The sequence below is a fragment of the Mustela erminea genome, chromosome 19 (assembly GCF_009829155.1).
Source record: "Mustela erminea isolate mMusErm1 chromosome 19, mMusErm1.Pri, whole genome shotgun sequence".
NCBI classification, from domain to species: Eukaryota; Metazoa; Chordata; class Mammalia; order Carnivora; family Mustelidae; genus Mustela; species Mustela erminea.
Genome location: NC_045632.1, coordinates 52,786,296 through 52,803,650, shown reverse-complemented (window position 1 = coordinate 52,803,650; position 17,355 = coordinate 52,786,296). Strand labels below are relative to the sequence as shown.

Genomic DNA, 17,355 nt, shown 5'->3' with positions numbered 1-17,355 from the left:
GCCTGGGTGGCTCAGTTGGTTATGCAGCTGCCTTCGGCTCAGGTCATGATCCCAGCATCCTGGGATCGAGTCCCACATCGGGCTCCTTGCTCCGCAGGGAGCCTGCTTCTCCCTCTGACTCTGCCTTCCACTCTGTCTGCCTGTGCTCGATCTCGCTCGCTCTCTCTCTGACAAATAAATAAATAAAATCTTAAAAAAAAAAAAAGTTCCTATTTTCCATTTCAGTTGGCACTTCTCTTTTATATATTCATCATCAGTAGTCACTGGGCAAAATCAAAAGAGAGCGTGTCAAAGTAGAATAAGCAGCGAATGAATAAATACATTTCAATTTTATTCGAAACAATAAATTTCTCCCACCATTTGCTAAAATTAAGAGTATCTTAAATGGATGTTGTGTATTTTGGCTTTCAGTACACATTTTCATTACAGTTTCATTTTATTTTCCAAGGCTCCTCCCCAGTCAAGGGTGGCCCTCTCTGTTTGGCTAATAGCGCTTTACTAAGGTAGTATGGTTTTTAGTGGCAAACAGAAGAACCCAGGCTGTTGGCTCAGAGCCTGGGGTTTACCTGGGTCCTCTGGCTTGGTAGCTATCTGACTGATGTTAAGGAATGACTATAGTCACCCTGACCATTTTTGCCAAGTACTCACAGTCTTAGAGGATGGCAGCTCATCTCAGCCACCACACCCCAGTGTGTCAGTTCCCCTGAGCCCACACAATTTTCTCAGAGGCAATATGGTGTCAAGGTTGAAAGTGAAAAATACCTGAATCTGAATCCAGTCTTTGCCATTCGTGAGCCACATCTCAGTCCCTCCTTTCCCTTAGCTATAAACTGAAGATAACAACAGTATCTGCTTCGTGGTTGTTGTATGTTAACTCCTGACCGGGTTTGTGATATCTCTCCTGTTGGATAGTGATTGGACCACCGTGAATACCCAGCCCTCAGTAAATGTTTGTTGAATGAATGAATGAGGCATAAATGAGATAAAAATGTCAAGTGCCTGGCATATGGTCATAAATACTCAATACACATTCATCATTAGTAACAAGACTTTTAGTAATAGATTATATCAGAGTGATAGAGAGACCTAGTGTCTGCATTTCTAAAACGGACAGAAAGGTATTGCTCTCTGAGGTTTGTTGGGAATATTGTAGACAAATCTGTGAAGGATTTCTCTCATGGTATTTATTCTTGGTGTTACTGTAGGCTCTGATTATGATTATTATTTATATGTTCTGGGATCCTTTGAGACTTTGCATATGAGCAGAAAAATGGAAGAATCTGATAGTATCCCTAGATGTTCACCATATGCCATAAGTTTAACCTACAAGCAATAACTAGCCTATGTAAAGAGCATTGACATTCCCATTTGCCAGTCATTGAAACTGAGGCTTAGACCTCTACAAGGTCATGGCCAGTGGGACAGGGGTGCCAGTCTGCTTTTCTCTAGTGTTTTCGCTTTCTTAAGACCACATGTCAGCTCAGCTAGTTGCTTCTGTCCCTTACCACTTTGCTGCATCCTTTTTCTCTAGAATCAAAGGGAGAGAGAATTCTGAGTGCCAAGGCCCATGTGAGGACAAATCTAGTTGCTTCCCCATTGGTTTGAGGAAATGGCCGGAACTAGCATCCTAAACCAGCAAACAGCAGGAACTCACTAAGTGTCTCTTGACTGAGTGGGTAGAACCTTCCTCAGAGGCAGTGTCAGAGGCTCAGAGTCTTAAGGCCTGGTCACATTCCTTGGTCCCCACACAAACTCTCAGAGGCTCCATAAGAAACCAGCAAAGTAGATCCTTGTTACGCTATTGCTACCGTAAATACTTTTGAGGAGTTATCTCATATTTCTTATCAATTTAGAGAGAAAGATCAGTTTTGTGGCCCAAAGTTAACACTGTCCTTGGTCCATTCGACATTCGAACAGCCCCCTGGTTGGTCCCCATTTATAGTCTACAGCAAATCTAATAATACCTGTGAAACACGAACCACCTTATCTACCCCTCTTTTTTCTGTGATAGCACAATTAGCCAGATGATAAAGCTCTTTAAAATGAAAGAAAACACTAAAAAATATTGATTTTCCTCAGAGCCATAATATTAAATGTATCATTCCAAACTGAAGTGGGCACTAATTTAGAAGGGATGCATAAATCTAAAACTATCTTGGTGCAGTGACATTTTTTTAAAAAGTGTAGCAAAAAATTATATATATGGAAGCTTGTCTATCATTAAATTACTCCGTTTGAATTTCCACTAATAAAATATAAGGACTTGTTACTATATTAGGCAAGTCACTCCCATTATTAATTTGCTAGATAAATGGCTTCTATATCTTGGAACTTTAAATGAAATGGAATTCACTAATCTGAATTGCTTTGCCTTCTACCAGAGGGTTTTTTTTTTTCCCCCATTAGTTCAGCATAGTTGTGTGTGTGTGTGTGTGTGTGTGTGTGTGTGTGTGTGTGTTGTTATTGTTGTTTTTTCTCCTCGCTCCCTCTTTTCCACTTGAAGACAGGAGCCATCTTCAACTTAACGCCTTAGGGTGTACTTCATGGGTTTATTAATTATCAGGTATTCATTCAGAGGGGTTAATTAAGCAATAGCTTTCTGTTGACTGCAGTATACAACAGACAAAAGGGTTGGCTTTGCCCGCTGACGAAGCCCCAAGTGATTGTGCCTTCGTGTCCCTCCCTGTGGTCGGACGGAATGCAGATCTTTGACCAGTTCTGGTCTTGGGTTGCCAAGCTGCTCAGGAGGCCAGTTAGAACCAGTTTACATTTATAGTTCAAGCCACCTTGACATCATCCCAAAAGGAGTCAGGCCTCCTACTCCTTGGGCTTTCCGAGGGGAACGTTCATTCCCGGAGTCTTCTGCAATAACCACTATTCTTTCCGTTTCAGCCCCAGACTTAACCATTTGCAGATTCCTTCCTTTCAGCTAATTACTCAAGACACTTTTTTTTTTTTTTTTTTTTTTTTGCCATAGCTTCAAATAATCTGTGGCATGCCTTTGAGCAGCAGGAGGTAAAGAATGAGTATCTTCCCTCTCCCTAGGGAGTTTGGTGGAATCAAATAAGTCAACAGGATAACTCCACAAACCAGGCAGTGGTGGTGGTATTTTGGAATTTTTATCTATAATTTTAATTTCAGAGTACATCTACTAAGGTGTATGCTCAGTGGTTGTAGTTCCCAAAAGCAAAGTAGTGACAGAGGCACCCTACAGAGGCAGGGACAGTGGGCTCCTTAAAGGCTGACCAACAGATCACCAAGCAAAAGAAAGACATGAGTGTCCACTCCTGTAGCTCGATTCATCCAGCCTTTAGTAGGGAAGAAAAGGAAGAACTACCATCATTGCCAGGGTCTTGGAATGTTCTACAGTGTTCCTTTGGGAAGGCACAAAAAGTGCATGAAAACCCTATTCAGTAGAGGCTTCTGATGCTCTAAGGAACACTACCTGTGTATTAGCTGGCCACGGGAGATGGGAAAAGCCACACCTCTCCTGTCTTCCAGAATAATTCAGACCAGATGACACCTTATCTGGGAAGACAGAGAGCATATAGGTTAGTGGTCACAAACATGGATTTGGCATGGTTTGCACATGGATTCATGCCATGGCTCTGCTGTTTATTAGCTGAGTAACTGTGGGCAAGTCCTGAAGCTCAGAGACCCACACACATATGATCTCATTTCTTCCATGTACTATCTGATGACATAGGTATTTCTCCATACAATAGAGGAGGAAAAGGAGGCACACAGAGGTTAAGTAAATTATCAGAAGACACACAGGTATCTGAAAGGTTGATATGAAATCAAGTAAGAAGTTGGTAAAATCCTTGGTATGGGACTGAACCAGTCTGAACAGCTGAATGTGTCCGTGGGTGCTGTCATTGTTCATGATGCTTGTCAGTTTAGCCAACGTGTCCCTAGCTCATACTCTCTCTTTCTAGAGAGAGAGGGAAAGAGAAGAAAAGAAAGCCTATATATGGTAACTACACCTTTTTGTTAAGCTACAGAAATAAATCTATTAAGTTTTCCTTGTGTAAAATTCTGACCTCCCAACATATACACACACACACTTCAAAATCCTTCTCATAACATTCTCTGTGTTTTACCCAACTTACAGAGCAGCAGAGTAGTCAAACGGGGCATCTGTCCTCTGTGTGTGGAGCTGTACATGCCGAGAACCACAAAACTATTGCTGCCATATACACCCTCCAGAAAGGACTTCACCACACCCATGTTGGAGAACAACAATAGAGATGCCAGAGGGATTCTCTAGTTCTCAAGAGTGCAGTATGGCAAGGGCACAAGTCAGCGTGGGGGGGACCCTGACAAACACAACGTCAGCCAGGTTGTCGACGGCGGTGTGAGCAGACATAAGTCATGTGCCTTCAGTGTGATACGATGTGCTGAAAATGGCACTTCGCCTCTGGGGTCTTCCTCCCCCTAATCCATGGCCCCAGTGTAATCATGAAAAAACATCAGACTAATCCCCACCAAGGGACATTCTACAAAATCCCTGAGCAGCACTCCTCAAAACTGTTCAGGTCATCGAAAACAAAGAAAGGTCTGAGAAATGGTCCACAGCCAAGAAGAGCCCAAGGAGAGTGATACTTAAATATAACAGGGGATCTTGGAACAGAAAAAGAAGGTTAGGTAAAAACTAAGGAAATGTGAATAAATTATGGATTTTACTTAATAATAGTGCATAGATAACAGTTCATTGATTATAACAGATGGGTTATGCTGGTGTGCAGTGCTAATAGGAAAACTGCATGCAAGAGACAAGGAAAAAGGTCATCTGGAAGTTCTGTCCTGTCTGCTCAATTGTTCTGTATTTCTGAAATCGTTCTTAGAGTCTATTAATAAGGATATATTAAAATAAATTTATAATGTTGAAAATGTATATAACAAATAGCCCTGCCTTGCTGACTATGTGGCAAGCTCTCGCCACCATGCCTATACCAAGGGGGTGGGGGACCACAGTCACACAAACACAGGAAGATGAGCATTCGAGCTGACGGTCCGCTGCATGTTCACTCCTCGATCTGTCCACATTCTACCCCTCGAGCCCATTTTGCCAATGGGAACATCCATAGCTTTAGGGTCCCCAGAGCAAACCTGGCTTTTTTGGAAGAAAAAAGTCAACCCTCTCTCCAGGTGTGTGTCCTTCTGCCGTGCCTCTCGACTCTAGCACTGGGTTAGAGAGGCTGAGAAAAGAGGCCTTGCTCATCTATGAAGTATTATAACAATAGTTGTTAAGTGGTTACTCTGTGCCGGGCTCTATGTTTGGAGCACTGACAACTTCAGGAAGCTTCCAGTCTCCTGGAGAAGACAAGGAGGCTGCTGCAGTACTAGTGAACACCAAAGTCCTAATCTGTAAGGGAGGCCAAGAGACTGAGCAGGGAAGGGCAGGAGGGAAATATACATCCCCTTAAGGACCAAGGAGAATGGTCTAGAAGGACAGTTCCCATTTGGGGTCATTGTGATACACAGAGCTGGGGTCCCTCCCGGGAGCCCACAGCCCTTCTTCAGATGCCTCATTCCAGGCCGATGGGGAAAAAGCAAGCCTCAGTTCAGCGTTTAGGAGAACAAAGGAGAAGCAGTGGTGACCCAGAGACTACAAATGTTTTTGTTAAGCAACCACAAGGGACAGCCTCTTTGGTGAGTGCACTTACCAGATGGCTGGGGCTTGTCAGCTGCTTCCAATCAAATCTTGCACCACTGACTTGGTGCATCCCACACACTCAGCAAGATTCTGCTGAGTGGAGGAATTAAAAAAACAAAAAAACAAAAAAACACTTATTTTGCTTCATACCTAGAAAGTGTGCTCTTGGGGTTTTGGGGGACAGAATCCAAAACCAACAAGAAAGTATCAGAAGAAAGCAATAGAAACTGAAGACAGCACCTTGTCCTGGGCCATGTGTTTTAAGTTTCCAGTGTTGGAGTAAAGGCGAGGAGAGAAATTGGCTCTTCCAGTCTAAGTTGGTGTGGGCAGAGCCAGGCAGGAAAGAGCTGGAACAGGCCACTAAGGCCCTGCTTGAGGAGACAAAAGAGGAAGAGAGGGAAGGAGAGAAGTGAGGACCATACAAGACATTCACGAGGTTGACAAGACGCAAAACTTCAATTTATTATTGCTATTTTGCAAATTACAACTCCTCCTGCCTAACTGGAAGTATGAAGAAAAGCAGGCACTGAATTCATTCAGTTACATATATATGAATGTCATAGTTAGGGTTATACATCCATATCGGTGTATGACACACACAAATATACATATAAGTAATATATAAATTATATAAAGACACGTCTATAAAATCAGTGCTCACCATAGGAGCTTCGGAATATACACTTTAGTGGAAATTTTCTAAATCCTACATGTGCTACCTCCCTAAAAAGAAAGTGGTTTCCCTGTAAAGAAAGTGCTGGAACAACTGTTTTTCCGAAAAGGGAAGGAGGGCCTGTGAGGGATGAGACAGTTTCTTGTGAGATGGTTGAATATGGTGCTGTTGGTTTTTTTTGTGGTTTTTTTTTTTTAAGATTTTATTTATTTATTTGACAGAGATCACAAGCAGGCAGAGAGGCAGGCAGAGACAGAGTAGGAAGCAGGCTCCCTGCCGAGCAGAGAGCCCAATGCAGGGCAGGATGCCAGAACCCTGGGATCATGACCTGAGCCGAAGGCTGAGGCTTTAACCCACTGAGCCACCCAGGCGCCCCCGCTGTTGGGTTTTCACGCCTCCCTGCTCCCCCCACCCCCCAGCCCACATGCAATAAAACATAGCTCCTGGATTTGAAATGCTCCCTCTCCTTCTCTGTCTCAATGACCTGTTTTACCTTCTTCCTAGAAACAGAACATCCTTTGGGAACTAGGACTGTGCATGCTGAGTGAGACGACGCCCCCCCCCCCCCAAAAAAAGCCAGTGCACAGGCCCTTGTGAACTGGGTTCTGCAAAACTGCCCAAACTTGCTGGGGGCGACCAGTGTCCTCCAGCTCTGCGCAACTAGCCGCGTCCCGCAGCCGCCAGCTTTGTCACACTTGCAGGCACGTCTGTCCCTACAAGACACTCAGGGAAAAGGAAAGGCAAAGAAAGCTCCGCTCTGGAAACCAGTCTTGGCCCCACGCCCAGCCGTTCCTGCCCACCACATCACACACACCCGAAAGTGAACCCCAACAATCCTCCTACGAATGCAAGAAAAACTGATTACTTAGGTTGGCCGCCTCCTGTCCTTCAAAGCTCTCTCGCAGACCCTGAGACGGAAATCCCTGAAGTTTCCGCATCTGTAAAATGGGAGGCAGGATCAGGCTCCGAGAGCGGCGGGAGGCCCGAGGCCCAGGTGAGCCGCGCAGGACGCCCGGAGCTCGCGCTCGCCCTGAGTGCGGTGCGCAGCCCTGGTCCCGCGACGGGGCTCAGGTAGAACAGAGTTTGGGGGGGGCCTGTGACATTCCCAAGGTCTGCACTTGGGTCCTGTCGGGGGAGAAAATTAAATGGCGTGCATCTGAGGTGAAACCCAGAGCTCAGGGATGATCTGGCAAAGAGAAGCTTGGTTTGGAAAAGGGCTTCTTAGTTCTTCCAGCTAGCCGGTGTAGAGGCGCCCCCAGAAAGGATCAGACGCGGGACATGCTGAGGTTGAACACGACTATTTTGGGAGCAAGTGGCAACTTCAGGAAGCTTCCAGTCTCCCGGAGAAGACAGGGAGGCTGCCCTAGGAGGTAACGCAAATCTCCGTAAGGACCAAGGGGAGAAGTCTGAAACCATACGGAGCCGAGTAGAAGCGCTGGACCTTGGGAGGACACACTTTTGGAGGACAGACGAAGGTGGGGCCCAGGAGAGCCAGAGGTAAGCCTTGCTCTTTCTGGGAGCTGGATTGGAACGGCGCCTTCCAAATCCCGCAAACTTCTCTGTCCCTGGGGCGGGGGGGACTTTGGGTCGTGCGCATTCACGCATCCAGTGGGCAGTTAGAAATCCATCCGCATAATGTGACCAGAAAGCTGTAATTTTCCCTCGCGGAAGATTGCCCCCATTGTGTTGAGATTTTGCTTGCTTGTTTGTTTGTTTGTTTGTTTTTATTCTAGTAAGATGCTAAAAATAGCATGCGGCCGGTTGACAAGTGTAGAGAAATGTTTCTAAATCGGGATTTCAATGAATATTGCTACCCTTATATGTGAGCTTTTTCTTGAGAAAGAATAAGTGGGGTAAAAAGGGCCAGGACGCAAATATCCTATCTTGTTTATTTTATTTCAGTTCAGTCAAGACCTCCCCCAGTCGTTTCAGCCTGCCAAATTTGCATTTTAAAATATTACAAGAGCCCAGTGTATCTATATTCTTCTTCTTCTTCACGGGGTCCCCAGCGCCTTTAGGAGTGGGGCTCCTGGTTTGTGATATATGGCCAAGTGTGGAAAAGGATAAAGGAATGTCTGCATGTGGGGATGATGGAATTAGCGGGAAGTGGTTCCAAGGTTCTAGCAGTTTCTCTCTTCATCCCACGACTCAAAATGGTTTCCTAGAAAATACTCAAAAGGCACAGGTGAGCCTGGTTTTAGGCAACCGCTAGGCTAACACTGGTTTCTCTCCACAGTGCTCCCTGCCCCTTTATCCTACAGAGTATTCAAACCCTTCTGATCATAAGAATCACCTGGGGTGCTTACTAAGCACACAGCCTCCCAGGTTCTTCCTGTGGATCTCAGCCTTGGTTGCACATTAGAATCAGCTGGGGAGCTCTTAAAACGGCTGATGACCAAGCTGTCTTCCAGACCAATTCTATCTGAAGCTCGGGGTGTGGGATCCAGGCATCAGTAGCTTGAAAGCTCCCTGGGAGATTCCTGTGTGCAGTCAGGCTTGAGTACCACTGTCAAGGTCGTAAATCGGCAGGTCTGCTTTGGGGCCGTGGGGAATGTATGCCAAGCGCCCTGGGTGATCGTCTCCATCGTGGAGGGATTTCGGAAATACTGGGTTATAGTCCAGGGGCTGGATCAAGCACTGTTTCCAAAAGGCCAGTCCATTTCTCATACTAGTGGTCAGTTGAAACTCACTCCCCTGTGCACGGTGTCGAACACCTGCCTAATATCGCCGGCCCAATCACATTCTCCCACCTGGTATACTGGAAGGTGAGGCACTCGGCAGCAGGTGGTATCCTTTGTAAGAAAAACACGTAAAGTAGATTCGGGTTGGCCATGTTTTGCCTGTTGCATGGTGACACTGGCAAAAGAAAGGAATGAAAACCTGGGCAGACCCACTGAGGGAAGAGAAGATACCATGAGAAGAAATAGGGACGGAGAAGGAGAGAGAGAGAGAGAGAGAGAGAGAGAGAGAGGTCTCCTTAGATCCTGAAAGCTTTCTTTCCATTCCTGGTTCCTGATCCTCATGAGGCCCAGGCACCTGCTCTACTCATAGGTTCCTGAAATACTCATTTTTTTAGTGTGTTCTATGTGTCTCCATCTATTTCTTTATATTTTTAGATTAGGTGGGGGTTTTCTTTCCACAACCACAAGATGCCTGGGACACCAATTGCCTGATAAGCGAGATTCACCAGTAGCCGAGTCCAGTTTGAAAATGCAGGACCAGGAAGAAGTGCATGTCCCAGAAATGTCCCCCGTGCTTTCCACAGCCACTTCCAGTCCTGTTTTTGCTAAGTCTTTCCTGTTTGATCATTTACAAAGCTTCGAAGGTCAGACATTGGAGATAGATGACTCACGAGCTGTATAGACTCGAACACATTACTTGGTGTCTTTAAGTCTCCATTTCTTCTAAAAATAGTGGAGTCTACCTCATCTCATCATGGAAAAGATGGAACAGCATAATAAATAGAAAGGGGTGAAAGCAGGCCTCAGTTTACAGCAGATCTTCCTAAGATGTTACTCTGTTCCCTTCTGCAGAGTGAGTCAGAAGCAGTTTCCCAGAGGTTAACCTACAGTATAAGTGTATAGTTTTATGTGAGAAAGTCAAATAAGTGAGGGGAACGGTAGATTAAAGGAAGCAGAAACGGGTTTCTTTCCTGCAGTCCTTTTCAGAGCACTTAGATGCTAGTGTGCATTGGGGATCTCCAAGACGGGGATGTGATAGGTAGAGTTGCCGCATGTTACTTAGCATTACAGAACCTTCTCACCCATGGAACAGTTCAGGGCCTGGTATCCCACAGGTCACCCTCTGGGGTAGTCTCAGCTAGGCCTGGCATTTTCAGACTGTGCTCCATGGAGCTTAGAAATCCTAAAGAGTAACATGGAGGAGGTTTTCAAGGAGGATGTGGATGGCAGCGATGACCATGTTGAATAAAGCTCTAATGCGTGCACTTCCACTGGGAAATATTCCCACCCCACATCAGGAATGTAGCTTGCAAGTTTGTAAAAATTTGAAGGAAAAGATATGCTTATGTTTAAAAATCATTGACCTTCACCGGAGCTTTCCAATTCAGAAATAATTGTGATGAGACACAGTCACCTTTCTTCCCAAGGTCAAATTAACAGTGTTTCCTTGTGTATCTTCAAGCTCCTTTCTCCTAATCACCAAGGCTTTGTTTTGATTTTTTTTTTTTTCCAGTCAGGCTTACCGAGCTATAATTTATAAGCAATAAAATTAACATTTTGTGTTCCTTTTATGCACTTTCACAAATATGTGCAGTCATGTCGCTACCCTTATACCCAAAACATAGACTATTTCCATCACTCGAAACCGTTCTCGTATGCCCTCTTTCTATCCTTAGCTTTTGGCATTCACTGGTATGTTTCTCTGTTGCTTTATTATTGTTTTTCCTTTCCAGAAGGTCATGTAATTGGAATCATACAGCAGGTTTGCTTTTGAGTCTAGCTTCCTCTGCTTAATGCAGCAGAGACCTCGTTCGTATTGTTGGCTGTGTCAGAAGCACGTTTCTTTTTGCTGCTGGGTTGTGTTTTGTCGTATGGATATACCGTAATTTGTTTATTCTTCCTGCAGCTGAATGACATTTGTGTGTTCTGTTTTCTGGCGATTATGTATAAATCCACCATAAACATTTGGATGCAGGCTTTCGTCTAAAAGCCTACGTTCCTTCCTCTTGGTAAATACCGAGGGATGAAATTACTGGATCGTATGTAAGTTTATGTTTAAATTTATAAGGAAGTGCCAACTTCTTTCCAAAGTGGCTGCATCATTTTGCAATGCATGAGAGTTTCTGCTGTTGCCGGTCTTGCCAGCACTTGGCATTGCCAATTTGATTTTTTTAAATTATCCCAGGCATTGTGATAGGCAGTGTTGTCTCGTGGTTGTAACTTGAATTGTCCTAAGGACTAATGAGGTTAAGCGTCTTTTCATGTACTTATTTATTATCTCTGCCTTCCTTGGTAAAGTGTCTTTCAAATAGTTTGCCCATTTTTAAAATAATGTTGTTTTCTTATTATGGAGTTTGGACGGTTCTTTGTAGATTCTTAATGGAAATCCTTTATCAGACACTTCCTTTGCAAATATTTGCTCATACCTTGTGGCTGGCTGTGTCTTCTGAAAGGAAAGACATTTCTAATTTTGATGGCATCCAACTTATAAAAATAGATTGTACTTGTGTTGTATCAAAAAAAAATCTCTGCCTAACCCATCCTTTCTTCAGATGGTTTGCATTGAGGTCTATACTCCATTTAGAGGTAATTTTTTTATGTGGTGTAAGGTATAGACAAATATTCATTAATTTTACATATGGATTCCCCATTATTTTCCAAAACCATTTTTTGAAAAGACTGTCCTCAATATTAACTCATTATTTATACTTACTTAACTATTTTTAGTTTACTGCATACATCTTAAAATTATGATAGTCAACCTACAAATAACATTTTAACCCTACATGTATAGTGAAAGAGCCTTATAAAAATAAACTTCCATTTCTTCTCTAAGGTAGGCCTGTGTGCCTGGGCCTCGAGGGTGGGTTTGCTGGATATCCCTGCTTCCCTTACCCATGGTAGCCAAACACCACCTTGAGTCTGTGGTAGGCAGTAAACTGTCCCTCACCCAACAACAGATCATTATTATGCCCTGTTGGTAGAGGATGTGGATCCCAGAGCTCTTCCACTGCCCAGATATAGAAGGATTTTCTCTTTTTCCTTCCCCAGTCTTAATGGGTCTTCACCTCTGCTCTGAATATTACAGGGCTTGCTAGTGTTCTCCAAGCAGCTTAAGAGGGTCCTCAGGGCATTCCTGCCTTTCGTGGTGGCAGGCCGCCCCCCCTCCAGGCCTACACCACCAAAGGAGGCCCACTCAGTCTAGTGTTTGCCCCCAGTCTTACTTGTGAGCATCTGGTGGAGGTCTATATTGAAAATCCTGCAAGCATGTGAGAGCTCGCATTAGGTCTACAGCTTCTGTGTCTATGGTCCCACAATCTCATGCTAGCCTACACTTAATCTCTAGCAAGCCATTAAACATTTTAAGATGCTCTTGGTGTTGCATCTTCCCATGGTATGTCCTATAGAAAACTTGTGCTCCTGTCCCAACTACCCCCAGAGAGGCCTGTCTTTACTTGGAAATTGCCTGGTAACCTCAACTCTCTCATGGACTCAAGGAAAGTCTGTTCATCTGTATTTTTCTTTTCTTTTTTTTTAAATAAGATTTTAAAAACTTATTTATTTGAGAGAGAGAGAGAGAGGGAGCACTTGTGAGGTGGAGGGGCAGAAGGAGTAGGAGAAGCTGACTCCCTGCTGAATGGAGAGCCCAACACGGGGCTCAATCTCAGGACACCAAAATCGTGACCTGAGCTAAAGGCACACACTTAGCCATCTGAGCCACCCAGGTGCCCCTGGATTTTTCTTTGTTAGGTTAAGAGCAAAACTCTGTCCAGTTTTCTGTACCCAAGGTTAAAATGGGATCCCTCCTTCTTTACACAAAGATTTTGAGCTTCTATCAAATAACCCCTTCTATCTTAGACACATACAGAATATAGACCAGGTCAACAAGTTTCTTCAATATCCAGTCAGCCATTCACAAGCTAATCAAATTAAGCTAAATCTTTCTGAATTATGTACACAACTACTGATGGGTTGACCCTCATGAACTATTTGTTGATAAACAGATATACAAATCTCATTTTCGATATTTCTTCGAATACATTTCTAGACAGACAATTTCAGCTTAGAATTCTTCTAATGCTCTTTTAATGCTTGTGTCTATTGTTTAAAGTATGGTAAAATAATTTAGGACTTGTATTCGTTTCTTAGGGCCAGGATAAATCTTCAGGAACTAACTTGGCCTCGAACAACAGAAATTTATTCTTCCACGGTTCCAGAGAAAAGCAGTGCAAATGAGGTGTGGGCAGGGTTGGTTGCTTTTGGAGGACCTGGAGGGGAGATTCAATTCCCTGCATCTCTCCTAGTGTCTGGTGCAGGCCAACGATCATCGGCATTCCTTGGCTTGTGGGTGCCCCGCTCCGGTCTGCGCCTCTACCTTCCCACCACCTCCTTCACTCTGCCTCCGAATCCTCTCTTCTAATAAGGACACCTGTCATTGGATTTAAGGGCCACCTTGAATCCAGGATCATCTCATTTTGAGGTCTTTACCTTGTTTACATCTACAAAGACCCTTTTTCTAGATAAAGTCACCTTCACAGGTTCTGGGGGTTGCAACTTGGTCGTGTCATTTTGGGGGCCCTACGGATTTGAGTTTACCAGTTTGCACACGTGTTGTTTTTACAGTTGTAAGTTTTGTGTTCCACTGAGTCACTCTAGCTTGATGAGCAGGGGAAGGCTGGAGGAGGTATTGGCTGTGATGATGGCTGTCCAATATTTGCCAGTTTCACCTAGAATTAAATGCTTGACTCAGTGAGGCCATGTGCCAGTAAATGTTTTCTCTGAAACATCAAGCAAATCATTAGACTTATATTTTGCCTGGACTGAACTTTACAGTCCTCCTCAAATGAGCTTCAGGTTGGTCTGTAGCTTCAAAATGAAAGGGGCACATCATCACCAGAGAGCCCACCAAAAATTCAAACAAAACTGAATTAATAATAATTAATAACCCAAAGTTAGTTGAATCATGACCACAATAGACAACTTCTGTTTGAAAGGTACAGATTCATTTCTTTAATTTACACTGTCATTAAAACAAACCTCCATGGGACCATGACGATTTGAGTAATTTAATTCTTTCACTCAGGAATTAGGAAGAACTGAATTCATATCTTGGCTACTCCATTTACAAGCTGAGAGACCCTAGGCAAGTGATACAACTCTGTGCCTCACTTTTCCCATCTGTTCAATGAAAATAACATCCCCTACCTTCTTTCAGTGTTGTCCTGAAGGTTCCATTAATTGAGACCATGTAGGCAAATCTGGGGCAAACACCAAGCACTGCCAAATGTTAGTGACCCCTTTAGCCCCATATTGCTATTCATTAAATTAACAACCTCTCCCCACTTAAACTGATGATATAATGCTTCATGCAAAAATAAAAGCAAGGAGGAGGCCTGGAATGGAAGTCAGTAGAAGTAGATTCTGACCTAAATATCACTGCCCCCCAGCTGCTTAAACTGAAGTAAGCAGGCTTAGTTCTCTGGGCCTCAGTTTCTTTAAAAACAAAATACTCCACTGTTACTGGCTGTCTCAGAAGCCCTTCCATCCCCTACAGTGCATGATTTGCATCTTGGTTGGCAAAATAAGTGTCAGGGACACATCCAGACTTCCTTCTCATTTACTCCAGACTTTCACACCATTGGTGATTCATGGATAATCTCTTAACTCAGAGAGTAAAATCAGCACAATCCAGAGAATAAAAACCAGGCCTCTCCTTGACAGGAAAGAAGACTCGGATTTGGGAAGGAAACAGATGCAAGAGTATGTGGTTTTTCTGTCAGGCCCAGTGGAGAGTGCATTCAAAGCTTGTCCCCTCCCGGAGGACTTGGCACCACACCAACCTCACTCTCACACAGACCAGCGTTTACGGCCACTCTAAAACCTCCCAAGTATGTATTTCATAAAAGCAGGGCCTGGTTCAAATCCCCTGTAATGTCTCCAAAGGGAAAGAATCGAGTCAATAATCAAGGCTGTGTCTGTGTGTCGTAAATTCCCCAATCCCCTATTCCCTGGCCCGGCTAGCACACACAGGCGCACGCACACACATAAACACAGCCATAAATATATACACTCCCATTTAATAGACCAGGGATTCAAATTACAGTTACAGTGTAATAAAACTGACTAATCTGCAGGGTGTGTGCAGAAGTTTAAGTGTGTGTGTGTGTGTGTGTGTGTGTGAGAGGGAGAGAGAGAGAGAGAGAGAGACCTACAAGCTTCTTCCTATACTTGAAGTCTAAATCCCCCTAATGTGAAATTCCTCTGAGACATTTAAATAAGCTGTCTTCACAGAACTATCCTAGACGCCCTAATATCTGGATTCAGGGCTGGCTACGTAATTTGCAGGCCCAGTGCAAAAAGCAAACAGAGTTTCTTTTTCAAAACTCATTAAGAATGTCCAAACAGCCACCGGAGAGCATGAAACCAAGTGTGAGGACTTCTGAGCGCAAGGCGCCTTGTGATTGTGCTGGTCACACGCCCATCAAGCCCGTCCAGGCTTGGTCACAAGCAGGCTGTTCCGATCAGACCCCTGCCACATCTCTGTTTCTGTAGGACCCATCCTGGTGAAACGTGCCTGGGGAGGCTGTGACAGCGTGGAAAGGGGTGCTCTGGACCAGCCTGGGTTTGAATGGTGCTAGACCCGTACCAAGGTCTCCTGGGGGACCCTTCCGTTTGTCATTTTGACCTTCAACTTCCAATCTGTTAAAAAGAGACAGGGAGACCCGAAACTATTTCCTGGAACTGCAAGGACTGAGCACATGAGACCAGCACCCCCTCCCCCTAGGGATAAAACCCTGGCACACGACAGGCGTTCCTACAGCCCTTCCTTTGGGCACAGATCTTACAAATCTGTTCCAGCGAAACACACTATATGCTAAGAGTGGAGCTGCTGTGGTTGAGGTTCGCGAGTGGTCGCTGGTGGTGAGGTCCGAATGGGACCTGAAAGTTTGTCCTCTTTTTTTTCTAATGAGAGCCCCCCCCCCCAACACACACACCCCTGCCCTTGTGTGGGAAGAGCCGGCCTTCGGGAAAGGGGGCTGAGGCCAGCATCAGCGGAGAGAGAAGCTGCCCCGGGAAGGGGCTGGGGGAGGGAGAGAAAGAACGCAAAGTCCGAGCTGGAGTTTGGAGTCCCGGGTCTGTTTTTTTGGCAGGCGCAGGCAACTTCTTGGCAGCCAAGTGGCCGGAGCGGGCGGAGGCTGCGCTGCCCTTATTGGTCCACCCGCGGCTGTTGCTACGCGGATGGACCAATGGCGTGCGAGGAGGAGTTGGGGCTCCTCCTCCCCCCGGGCCTGGTGGGAGAGCCCCGGGCCGCTCCTCCTCTTCTGCCCTGGCGGGTGGCTCCCCTGTCTTTCTTTTTTTTTATTATTATTATTTTCTTTTCTTTTCTTTTCTTTTTTTCTTTTTCCTTTTCTTTTTCTCTCTCTCTCTTTCTTTCTTTCTTTCTATCTTTCTTTCTTTCTTTCTTTTTTTTAAGGAGGGGTGGGGAGTGAAGTGGGGGCACAGCCCGGGGCGGGACAGACGCCTCCCCGCGCCTCACCCCGGGAGGTTGGGCGCCCTGGGGTGGCTCACCTGCCAGACTCGTTCCTCCTCTCCCCGCTCCCTCGCCCTCCTGGCTTTGCACAGCCTGGAGGTAAAGGGCTGGACGCGCCGGGTTGTTTGATTTTATGCATTTTTTCCCCCCGGCCTGGTGCATGTGTGTGTTTTATGTTTTAATAACTTTATCAACTCGGTGAACTTCCGCCAGTGCTGTTGCTGCTTCTCTTGCCTCCCTCCATCCGCGTGTGTAACTGGCTGCTGGGACACCTCCCAAGGTTGAATCCCTCTACCCAGCGTGCACCCTCTCTCGTGGGATAGAGCGGTTGGCACTGAAGGGCTCCCTAGCTGCAAAGCAGGGCCTCCGTTGAGAAAATGGGCATCGTCCAGGAGAAAAGAGAACTGAGAGGCGCAGCTCTGGGTGCTTTGGGTCCATAATAACAGTTAATAAAGTATTAAGAAGAAGAGCTATCATTTGCTGCACCAGACGCTGTACTAAGCAGTTACAGTTCTTCACGCTGTTTAAAGCTGGGTAAGACCAGGGCACTGAAGCAAGGGCAGCGCAACACTGCTGAGTCAGGTGGCAAGGCCCAGGCAGGGCTTGATCCTGAGTCTGTCTCTGGCTCCAGAACCCTAGGTTCTACCTACTTGCTGGTGTTGGTGCGTAACTCTAGGACAGCGCAGGTGGTGTGGAGATCCTTAGGTCCCCCAGTTGGGCGTGTGTCTCAGTAGAGTCCCATGGGCAGCTAGCAGGGCTCCCAATAGGGACGTCTTCACCCTAGGCCTGTCCCTAATTTTAGTGTTTGCAG

At 45.3% G+C, this 17,355-nt stretch overlaps 1 long non-coding RNA gene across 1 annotated transcript; it reads right to left on the bottom strand.

Annotated features, from left to right (window-relative positions):
- Positions 1-209: 209 nt before the first annotated feature.
- On the bottom strand, positions 210-16,663 carry LOC116580304. The gene is made up of 3 exons (XR_004281594.1): positions 16,583-16,663; positions 3,446-3,528; positions 210-263 (listed from the first exon to the last, which is right to left on the bottom strand). It is a non-coding gene; the product is annotated as an uncharacterized LOC116580304 (long non-coding RNA).
- Between the last annotated feature and the right edge of the window lie 692 nt (positions 16,664-17,355).